General features: G+C 44.4%; 1 pseudogene; it reads right to left on the bottom strand.

Moving 5' to 3' along the window:
• The window catches only part of LOC114007259 (histone-lysine N-methyltransferase SETMAR-like), a 3,434-nt pseudogene extending 1,224 nt beyond the window's left edge, over positions 1–2,210 (bottom strand).
• Positions 2,211–12,140: the final 9,930 nt, after the last annotated feature.

Genomic DNA, 12,140 nt, shown 5'->3' with positions numbered 1-12,140 from the left:
TTGAGCCCCCGGCTCCAGGACTTGAACTGTGATGGACTACATGGGAGTCCAGCGACATAGCCATTATGCCAACTGCTGGTCTCCATCGGATCTCTCATCAGAAACAATGCAAGCAAGGAAAGAATGGGAAAATATATTCAAAGTGTTAAGTGAAAAACAGTTTTATCCAAGAATACTGTATCTGGCAAGATTATCCTTCATATGAGAAGAAAAGATAAAAACATTCTCAGATAAACAAAACCTGAAAGAATTTACCAACACTAGACCAGTTCTTTAGGAAGTTCTGAAGGAGTACTTTACCAGGAAAACGAAAGACACATATATAAATAAGAGAACAAAAAGCAACCAAGAAAATGACCAACCTAATACTAAGGACAAGAAATATCAATAATATGGGAACCAGCAGTTAGCGTAATGGCTATGTCGCTGGACTCCCACGTAGTTGACGCAGTTCGCGTCCCGGACCTGGTGGCTTAGAACTCACGCCAGGTGCATGTGCGTGCATGCCCAAGATCCAGAGAGGAGAATGGAGGAGAAGGGATTGCGGCATGACCATCGCCCCCTCCCCCGGGGGGTGATTTCTCGCTTTCTGTCTCTATGTCTCTCTCTGTCTGTCTGGCGAGCACATGCGCCCTATAGCACAAACCTCTCCAAAAAAAAAAAGAAAGAAAAAAGAAATATCAATAATAATGTTGAATGTTAACTCCCAGGATTTAAACAGAAAGATGGGACCACAGTAACACTGCAAATTCAACAGCAGGGAGTTTAATTACATAAGACTGGACTGGTGAAATAGAATTTTATGACTTTTGGGTAAAAAATTCTGCTTTTTTTTTTTTTTTTACTATGCTTTGTTTTCTCAAATTAAGGATTTTGCTTTCTTTGACCTATTGATAGATTTAGCAATTTGTTAAAATTTTGTTTGTTTGTTTGCTTTTGTTTATTTCTTTATATGGAAACACACTCTTTTCTCCCTTCCTGACCCCTCTGGAATTGGAAAATATTTGGGAGTATTCTTATTTTGTGATAGAATGATTATTTGTGTAAATTCAATAGTACCTGTTGCCTTGAATCATAAATTGGAAATACTTATTATTGGACAGGACTTTGACTGGAATGTTATCTCTGAAGATTAAACCAGAAAACTATGGAACTAAGGTGTATCTCAAGTAAGCCAACACGAGCTCTTAGAAAGATGGCCTGGCACCATAAATAGTTCTGCTTGGCAGAGAGGATTAGAGAAGATATATGAAAGAATTTGTACCATAAATAACCTGGAGGTTTCCAGCCCAGCATTGCCATCAGTAGAGATAGCAAAAGAGCAACTACAACCAGAGGATTATCTTGAGGAAGACTTCGAAGGAAGAAAAAGAGATTGATCTTTGCTAGCAGATGGTATATCACAAAATACTTGGTAGGCAGGGCTGATTTGAGGAGGTTTATGTGTGAATTGTGTGCTGGGCATTTGCTTTTCAACTGTTTGAGTAGTTGATGTGTAAATATTTTCTCAAAAATATTTAAAACCATATTGTCTGTTGTTATAGAGTCACAAACCAAATGATAACAAATATTTCCAACATTATCTTTAAAATTCAGTCTTTTGAAATTTTGAAAGTTGTTTATTAGCTGTCAGGAACTATGGAGTATGAGCAAACATTTTTTGATATGTAAAGTAAGTGTTTATGGGAAAATGTAAAAATAAATAAGCAATAAAAAAAGTGCTATAGAAAAGAAAAAAAATCCACTTTTCATTGCATGTCACAATCCAATTGAGAAATGGTTCATCGTTGTTGCATAGAGTAAGAGAAGACAACACTTCAAAATGACAATTTTTAAAAATTTTTGGTCAGCTCGTCCAGCCTTTTCATCTTCACAATTTACTTCAGATTCCAAATGACCATAGAGAATGATTGACATTGACCTCTTTGGCAACTTCTCGTGTAGTTCTAAGAGGATCAGCTTCGATGATTGCTCTCAAACGGTCAGTGTCGACTTCTGATGGCTGGCCAATATGCTCCTCATCTTCAAGACTCTGGTCTCCTTTGAAAAACTTCTCGAACCATCACTACACTGCACATTCTTTAGCAGTTTCTGGGCCAAATGCATTGTTGTTGTTGCCAGTTGTCTCCGCTGAACTCAAATAAGAAAATCTCTTGAATTTGTTTTTTGTATAACATCATCCCCATAGTCTACAGAAACTTATTCCTGCCTGCCCGATCATCACCTACGTTTCTGCTCCCACACTACTCCAGCTTCCCAGGGTCCCTTGGGGTCCCCTGAGGCCAAGGGAGCACCTCTTTCACCCTTCACCAAGATTCAGGAATGGCAACAGCAAACCACACCCTAATGAATACTGTCTGAAAGGGCACAAAGAAAAAAGCAATAAATATTTCTTGAAGAAAAATATCTGTGCACTACTGTGGCTAGGCCGGTCCCATCTTTGACTCACTGTAACATCCCAGTACCATCCACTTGAATGCTTGTGTGCAGTCCTTCTACAAAGCACTTTCTTCACTGCCATGTCAGTGAGGTCTAAACCCCACAAACCAAGGATAAAAAGTAGGCCTCGAGCCTTGCCTTCATCTTAGTTGAAGCTTGAAGTCAACAAGGTCACTCACCCATGACCACACAGTTAAGAGGTGGAGGTGGGATTGGAGCCCCAGTGAAATGCTCTACCTCTGTCTACTCTGTCTAGGCCTCAAACTTCTAATAAAACCACCCAAGGAGCCTGTCAAAGTGCAGACTCCTGGGCCTCTATTCTACAGTTTCAGAATCAGGATCCCAGGCATGCAGGCCAAGTGAGTGATTGTCAATCGCCTGATGTCAGAGAACCTTTGACTTCCAATGCTGCCTTATTATTCATAACCCCATGAAGGCTTCCCCAGCTAGCCCACCACTGTTTGAGCTCTTCCCACTTTCATACTTGTGGGTCACAGCTGTGTCATAGCATCGAGCCCTCACTGGGTTGGCAGCTCTCGTTAGCTCCATAGATACCTATTGGCCAAGAGCCAGAAGTTGGAGGAGCAGCTCTCATTCCATCAACCACCATCATCAAGTCCACTATTGGGGGCAGCCCCTGCAGCAGTAGCTAGGGGTACCCTTGGCGTAGGACAGAATAGATAGAGAGAAACCGTGTGTTGATGGTTCCAGCTTTGGAGTTAGGCAGTTCCGGTTCAAATTCTAGCTCTGCCACTTTCTAGTTCATAGTGGGACTGCCTTAGGTGAGTCCCTTTCTGTCTCTAATCCTCAGCTACCTCACTTGTAAAGGGAGGATACAGTGTGGACAGGATTAAACACTGTGAAATCCTTCCTATGGTGCCCAGCCTATGCCGAGAACTCTTCAGAATCTCATATCAGCTTGGTGCCTTTATAGGGTTGCTGGTAAAGTCATGACACATTTTTGCACAACATCCCAGTACCATCCACTTGAATGCTTGTGTGCAGTCCTTCTACAAAGCACTTTCTTCACTGCCATGTCAGTGAGGTCTAAACCCCACAAACCAAGGATAAAAAGTAGGCCTCGAGCCTTGCCTTCATCTTAGTTGAAGCTTGAAGTCAACAAGGTCACTCAGCCATGACCACACAGTTAAGAGGTGGAGGTGGGATTGGAGCCCCAGTGAAATGCTCTACCTCTGTCTACTCTGTCTAGGCCTCAAACTTCTAATAAAACCACCCAAGGAACCTGTCAAAGTGCAGACTCCTGGGCCTCTATTCTACAGTTTCAGAATCAGGATCCCAGGCATGCAGGCCAAGTGAGTGATTGTCAATCGCCTGATGTCAGAGAACCTTTGACTTCCAATGCTGCCTTATTATTCATAACCCCATGAAGGCTTCCCCAGCTAGCCCACCACTGTTTGAGCTCTTCCCACTTTCATACTTGTGGGTCACAGCTGTGTCATAGCATCGAGCCCTCACTGGGTTGGCAGCTCTCGTTAGCTCCATAGATACCTATTGGCCAAGAGCCAGAAGTTGGAGGAGCAGCTCTCATTCCATCAACCACCATCATCAAGTCCACTATTGGGGGCAGCCCCTGCAGCAGTAGCTAGGGGTACCCTTGGCGTAGGACAGAATAGATAGAGAGAAACCGTGTGTTGATGGTTCCAGCTTTGGAGTTAGGCAGTTCCGGTTCAAATTCTAGCTCTGCCACTTTCTAGTTCATAGTGGGACTGCCTTAGGAGAGTCCCTTTCTGTCTCTAATCCTCAGCTACCTCACTTGTAAAGGGAGGATACAGTGTGGACAGGATTAAACACTGTGAAATCCTTCCTATGGTGCCCAGCCTATGCCGAGAACTCTTCAGAATCTCATATCAGCTTGGTGCCTTTATAGGGTTGCTGGTAAAGTCATGACACATTTTTGCACAGAAAAACAGAAAAATATGTCATGACTTATCCGACAACCCAGCAGATGGTGAGACCAGGCCAGCTTTGTGGCCATGTGATACATGCCCGTGCTCAGAAGGGCTCTGTCCCTGGCTGAATGATATGCCACCACCGTCTAAAATTTGTAATTTTATCTTCAACATGGATTTTGTAAATATAGTCTGATCCACTAACCCCAATGACGAAACTGAGTCTCTGACACAGAACCTTGGGCTCAAAGGTGGTAAAATATTATTTTAGACGTGTAGCTTCATTCATTCATGCAAGGAACAGGGTGGCAGCCTTCTTTCAAGATCAGGAAGTGAGTGGCTCCATGGCACTTAGACAGGCTTAGAGGGAGGGACAGAGTGATGAGAGTGGCTGAGGCCCTGAGAGCTATGGGGAGGGTGGGCAGGAGTCGTGGGGAACTTTTTGTGTAAAGGGGCTGAGGAAATCCTTTGAAGTGGGAGCTGATCAGGAGTGGGGCATGGGGTGAGTGGGAAGAGTCCATGAATGGGCATTGCCCCTGGGCCAGCAGCATCAGCATTTTGGGCACCTGCTAGAAATGCAGAATCTTGGGCCCTGCCCAGACCTCCTGAATCAGAACCCGTGTTTTATTGCACCCGCTGGTACTCCTTGGCTTGTTGAGGTTTGAAAAGTGCTGAGGTCAGGCCCTGGAGGCCAGAGTAGATTTTGGGGTTCATCTCTGATGTTATGGGATCCTGATGGGAGGGATGTTGGGCAGAAGGGAGATGCAATGGGATCTGCAATCTCGAAGCCTTCCCAGGCTGCTGAGTCCAAGAAAGGAAGGTAGTAAGGCTGTCCCATGCCCCTGCTACCAGGTGTATCACAGGGGGACAGTGACACATGGAGGCCCTGCTGCCACCAGCACAGCTCAGGGATTCCCAACAGGGCCCCTTCTTGTCCAAGGAACTGTGCTCAGTCACAGGAGCCACATCCTGGCAAGTCGGTGCCCACTCCGAGCTTCTCTGCCATTTTCCTTAGTCTTCTTCCGGCTCTGAGCAGGAACTTAATACCAATAACTTGACATGCTTCACACACACACACACACACACACACACACACAGAGCTTTATTTGACTACTGGCTCCTTTCCCTTGGGCAGAACAAGTCTGCAGTGTTCAACGAGGGGGTTGGATTTGGAAAGCCTCCTGGTCTACTGGGAGAAGTGTCCCCTGACATTTAAGACAGCCTGTCCTGGAAGGTCTTCATGCAGAGAGAGGCCTGGGAGATCAGCCTGCCTGGCCAGAAGAGCCAGAGAGGGGAGAACAGGCTGCACATGGGTGGAAAGTCTCTGGGGAAGGGACACTTGGGCACCAGAATATCCAGGAAAGTGAGCCTGTAATGACCAGAGATGGTTTAAAACCCTCAAAAACACCTTTCCTTCCTAATATGGACTGCTTGCCAAGAGAACCCCTCTGTTCTTGGTGAGGCCTGGAAAGTAGGATTGGACACGCAAAAAGCAGGTAGAATGGCACTTTTCAGTCCATGGAGTGCCACCCCTCCTTCGTATATGAGAAAATCCATGGATTTATGCCTCCCTCTCCTCTCTTGGGCATGGGCTGAGGCGTCCTTTTCCATGATGTTTGAAACCCAAGGTCTCCAGGGCAGCAGGGAGGAGGTGCTTTGGCTTCGTGTGAGTGGACGCTGGGGCAAGCTGTGTTTGTTCTGGCTGCCAGGGTCGGGTGAAAACGTAGGCCTGAGCCAAGGCTGGGAACGTGGCAGGAACACAGAGGGGCGGGTTTGCTGAGTGTAGGAGCAGGCCCCAGGGCATAACCATGTGGCCTGAGAAAGCTGGGCCTGAGGTCAGTAGGCACCCAGTGGTCTTTATCTGCCTCTCACCTCTAGGCTGGTCAAATAATTCTTTTCTTTTTTCTTTCCTTCTTTCTTCTTCCTTCCTGCCTCCCTTCCTTCCTTCCTTCCTTCCTTCCTTCCTTCCTTCCTTCCTTCCTCCCTCCCTCCCTCCCTTCCTTCCTTCCTTCCTTCCTTCCTTCCTTCCTTCCTTCCTTCTTTTTTGCTATAGGGCACATGCGCTCACCAGAAAGACAGAGAGACAGAAAGTGAGAAATCACCTGCGGGGGAGATGGCCACACCACAATACTTTTTTCTCCATTCTTCTCTTGGGATCTTGGGCACACAAGCACATGTGCCCAGTGTGAGTTTAAGCCACCGGGTCTGGGACTCGAACTGCGGTCAACTACATGGGAGTCCAGCGATGTAGCTATTATCCAACTGCTGGTCCTGAGCTGGTCAAATAATTCTCAACCAGGGTTTGAGGCTCTCCCACTTGTTAGCTGGATGAGATTGGGCAGTTTCCTACTTCTCTGAGCCTTAGTTTTCCCATACCTAAAGTGGACTTTTACCACCTTCTGACATGATGCCTTTGAAGGGCCTAGTGCAGGGCCTGGTGGGGAGAAGATGCTTAGTAGGCGTTGCTTTCCTTCCCCTTGGATCACGTCCTCAAGGAACACAATCTCTGGGGCTGGGTAAGGGGTGAGGGAGAGTGAGTGGCAGGGGCAGAGTCATGGTGGGGTGTGGGGCTGGAGCTGAGGGGCTGTGGCAATGCTAAATCCTTTCCCTAAACTAGGAATCAGCAAACCTTCTCTGTGGGGTGCCTTGTGGGCCACGTGGTGTCTGTCTCCCCAACTCACTGCTGTTGGTGAGCATGAACTAGTCTCAGACAGAAAAGGAGTGAAAAAGCCTGGCTGTGTTCCAGTACTTCTTTATTTATGGACACTGAAATTAGAAGTTCATACAACTTTACATGCCACAAAATACCATTCTCATTTGAATTGTATTCCAGCCATTTACAAGTGTAGGGCTGGCCCCATAGCAGTGTTAGGCACAGTGCATAGGGAGCCAGATCCCAATGGCCACCATGGTTTGAATCCTGGCCTTATGGCTTAAAAATCATGCTGAGAGTGTGCGTATCCCAAATCTTGATGGAGAAATGGAGCAGAAGAGATTACAGAGTGACCACACTCCATTCGGGGTGCTTTCTCTTTCTCTCTCTGGTGAGCACATGCATTCCTATCAATTAAAAACTTATATAATAGAGAGGCAAGGCATTTATGGGACAAAGAAATGGATTATCTATCGAAGATAACTTTCTAGTGTGGTGAACTGGACTGATGAGAAATGTACACATATTGGAATATTTACTTTATAAGCTAAGTAACATAATTGAGTGCATAAAATAAATAGAAATAAAAATTTAAAAATAAAAAAATAAAGGGAAAAAATGATATATGTGTATAAAGACCACTCTTAGACTTATAGACTATGAAAAACAAGGCAGAGGTCGTGACATGGCCTGGGGACTGGAGTTTGCTGGTGTCTCCCTGACCAACCCACAGTAAAGCCAGCAAACAAATCTCCTTCTCTCAAGTCCCAAGAAATAAATGAAGGAGCTTCCGCAAAGCAAAATCTGATTTCCTACACTCTTTTTGAAAATATATTCCCAAGACTGACTGAGCATCTACTGTAAGATGTAAACAGTCACCAGGGAGACTGATTTCACTGAGAGGTTAAAAAGAAGACAAGACGAGAAGACCAAACATGAGAGTCCAATGATAATTTAAGTCACCCTCACCAGCGAATGTTCATTGAGGGCTTACCACACCGGGGGCACTGTTCTAGCTCCTTACAGGGTAACATGTCATTTTGTGCTAACAGATGGGGGCACTGAGATCTTCAGATGTTAAGTGATTTTGCACAGGGCCATAGGCTAGTATGAGGTGACTTTGAGAAGTTCATTAAAAAAAAAAAAGAAATAAAATATAAGTTTATTGGGACCAGCAGATGGTGTAGCGGTTATGTCGCTGAACTCCCACAAGACTGACTGCAGTTCAAGTCCTGGACCCGGTGGTTGAAAAATCATGCCGTGGGTGTGTGTATGCGTGCCCAACATCCAAGGAAGAGAATGAAAGAGAAAGGATTGTAGTGTGGGGCCAGCCCCCGTAGGAGTGATTTTTCACTTTTCCTCTCTCTATCTCTGTCTCTCTCTAGGAAGTGCACACAACCTAAGGCAAAAACCTCAAAAAAAGTATCTGTTTATTTTGATGCAAAACAATAAAAACCCATTCATAGGTTTTTCATAATATACATTTTCAGTTAATTTTTGGAAGATACTCCCCTGCCAAGGACATGGGCACTATAGGGTCTAACTTGGGGTCCCGGGGCCTAAACTGTGCTTTCTCTGAACGAAAGACTTCTCCCATGGTTTAGGCTATCTCTGCCATTTACTATAAGGGGAAGATGACCAAGTGGGGAGGGACATTCGAGCCCCCCTCCCCGACTTTGCACATGCATCCTGCACACTTAGCCCTTGCCTCCCTTGCCCCATTGGTATGCTGCCTCTGTGTGGGTAGAGAAATGAGAAGGTTCCTCAGCTAGGGCTCCATTCAACAGCATCTCCATCACGGAAAAGCCCCACTCAGCCAATTCTTTCAATGCCTTATTGCTTGTTGGCCTAATCAATCTATAAAAACGAGCAGAAAATGGCCAAAGAAAGTGCATCTATTTGTAATATGAAGGTTATGTCTCATACTTGATAACTTTAATAATAATAATAATAGCTTTACCTTTCACTGAGTACTAACTAGTACTAGGTCCAGTGCTTCATGGGGATGACCTCATTTAGCTGTAACAGTTCCCTGCTGAGGGGGTGCAATTGCCACCCTCATTTTAGAGATGAGGAAATGGAGGCCCAGAGAGGAGGGGTGACTTGTTTGAATCATATATTAAAAAAATATATGTATTTATTGAGAAAAAGGCAGGGAGAGACATTGACATGGGTCTTGCCAGGCCACAATTCTTCCCCACCCTCAACCCCCTACCAGCCATCAGAATCATGCAGATTGGGTTTTGTTTTGTTTTTAAGGTTTTTTGTCATAGGGTGTGTACATTCACTGGAGAGAGACAGAGAGGGAAAATGAGAAATCACCCCCCAGGGGGATGGCCACACCACAGTCCCTTCTCCTCCGTTCTCCTTCTGGGAATCTGGGTATGTGTGTACATGTGCCTGGTATAATTTGAAGCCACTAGGTCCAGGTCTTAAACTGTGATTGGCCATGTGGGAGTCCAGCACCTTAACAACCCGCTGGTGCAAGATCATGCAGTTTTACATGGTGTTGCTGGACACAGATGGGACACTCAGAGCCCCCTAATGTGAATGGATAGCCTCAGACAGGAGCTGGTGGGGCTTATGCTGAGATCATTGACCAAGAAGGAAAAGAATAACCAAAACTAAAAAATACATGCACTTTGTTGATAATATACTACATCGTTAAACATGTAGTCCAGAAAGTAGGGTGTAATCGAGAATTGTATTCTTTTAAAATGTCTTTTTAGCTCCCTGGGAATAGAATTCCATTTCCTATTCTTAAAAGTATTAGGATACAAAATTGAATCACCAGTATGATCTTGCTTTAGGAAAGAAAAGTCTAAAGTTGATGTTCATATTTGTTAATTGCTATTTGGCTGGGATTTACTATGTATCAGGCAATACACTAAATTCTTCATTTATTATTTTCCCCTAGAGACAGGGTCTTGCTATGTTGAAATGTGAGAAAGCAGGCCTCAAACTTGAAATACTCCTACTCAGCCTCCCCAAAAGCTGGGGCTATAGGTGCACGCCACCATGTCTGGCTTTATATTCATTTAAATGATCACATTCCATCAAAACAACTCCTTGGAGGTGGGTCCTACAGTCCTGTTTTACATCCATGGAGATGAGGTATGTGCTCTCTAGAGAGACAGAAAGAGACAGAAAGTGAGAAGTCAACCCCAAGTGGGAATGGCCACGCTGCAATCCTTTCTTCTCCATTTTCCTCTTGGGATCTTGGGCATGCATGCACGTGTGCCTGGGGTGAGTTTTAAGCTGCCAGGTCGGGACTTGAATTGTGGTCAACTATGTGGGAGTCCAGTTGCATAACCATTATGTTATCTTAGGCCCCCACCTGAATGTCAATAGTAGTTATCTCTGGATGATAGCCATACACACGACTTTTATCTTCTTATTTTAAGATTTATTTACTTAATTTTATTTATCCATTCATTTATTTTAATTTGACCAGAGCACTTTAGCCACCACACCACCTGGTGGTCCCCAATTTTTATCTTCTTTTAATGTCTTTTAAATATTTCCATTTTTTGGTAATGAGTGTCTATTAAGAAATATCCACTAAATGATCATTTTTTGTGAAAGTATGATTGTTTTAGAGTAAGTGGGATGCAGCAGTCCTAGGGTGAGTCCTCAGAGCCCCAGTCCAAAGGCCTCTAAGTAACTGGTAAAAACTAAAACAGAGAGAGGAGAGCCAGGACCTTTGCTTCTTGGAACTGCCTAATCCTTCCTATAATACCTTGCTTTGTAGGAAAGTTCTGTGCATAAATCCCATAAAATCCCATAATGTGGAGCTGACACTGAGCCTACCCAGAACAAAATCTGCTAATGATCACTGCTTGCCAGGAGCCTGCAGAAAAATGATCAGACGTGTCGCAACCCCTGTGCCTCCCTCCTGCCTGAACCCTTTCTAATAAGGACTCTTTTCATGAGTGTTAATAAAAACACTTTGTTCAGTTCACGTTGGGTCTTTATTTCATCTTAGTTGAACACCGTATGTCTGTGGGGCCGGAAAGGGCTGAGACCTGCCCTTGAGTTTTGGGACTTAGAGAAAACAACAGGTTTGGAAAATCAAGAATGATGCTTTGCAGTCCTCCAACCTGCTGTCTCACTGTGGGACAGGCCTTTTTCTCAGGCTGCTTTGGGAGATGAGGGTGGAAATGTGGGACAGAGTGTCAGTATTGGTTGCCCTACTTGGCAGAAGCACCTGGAAGAGAGTGCTGCCCAAGGAAAATCCAAAAAGACTTTGGGCAAGAGAACTGCACCTGAATTTCTTCAGATCCCAAATGAAGGTTGTAGCAATTACCTTGCAGAGCTATTGCGAAACCATGGAGAAAGCCTGACATTGACTAGGTGTTCAATAATTGTCCTTCCCTTCCTCCCATGCCTCTGTCATATTGACCTCTGAACTGTTACTATTGCCTAGTTTGTCATAACTCAGTGTTTAAATATTTTAAAATGATTTGAAAAGACAGGAAAGTTGCAAAAATAGAACCAAGAATTTCTGTACACCCTTCACTCATATGTTAATTAACACTTTTCTTTTGCTTTATTTATCCGTCCATCCACCCATCTGTCTGCCATCTATTGATCTGACAGTACATGGCAGATACAATTGCCTGACTGTCACAAAAACTTCAGTGATACTTTTTTTTTTTTACATGGCAGATACAATTGCCTGACTGTCACAAGTACTTCAGTATATACTTTTAAAAAATAACTTCTTGAAGGAGGTTCCACATGGCTCCTGCGAACTAGGTATTGCAGGGCGCAGGAGAAATGAAGACTTTCTACTGATATTTCAGCCTCCAGCAAACAAGCTAGCGCGATCACAACAGAACGGCAAAGAGATTCTAGATCACCTCCGTCTGCTTTCTCCTGAACATTCAGACTGAACTTCAAGAATTTGAAAGAAACACACCATCCATCAGATGACAAGAAATCACCACTGGATAACAAGAAATATGGGAAAACGAGAAAATGCCTCTCCTCCAAGGGAAAAGAGTAACTCTTCTTCATCCACAAGCAGTTTGGTGAAAATCATGGAAATGTCTGATAAGGAATTTAGAGCATTCATAATGTCGAAGCTAACAGAGATGGAAGAGAAGAGAGATAATGAACTGCTAAAGAGAAAGGAG

Source organism: Tupaia chinensis, unplaced genomic scaffold (genome assembly GCF_000334495.1).
Source record: "Tupaia chinensis unplaced genomic scaffold, TupChi_1.0 Scaffold000146_1, whole genome shotgun sequence".
Taxonomy (NCBI): domain Eukaryota; kingdom Metazoa; phylum Chordata; class Mammalia; order Scandentia; family Tupaiidae; genus Tupaia; species Tupaia belangeri.
This window is presented reverse-complemented; position numbering and strand designations above follow the sequence as displayed.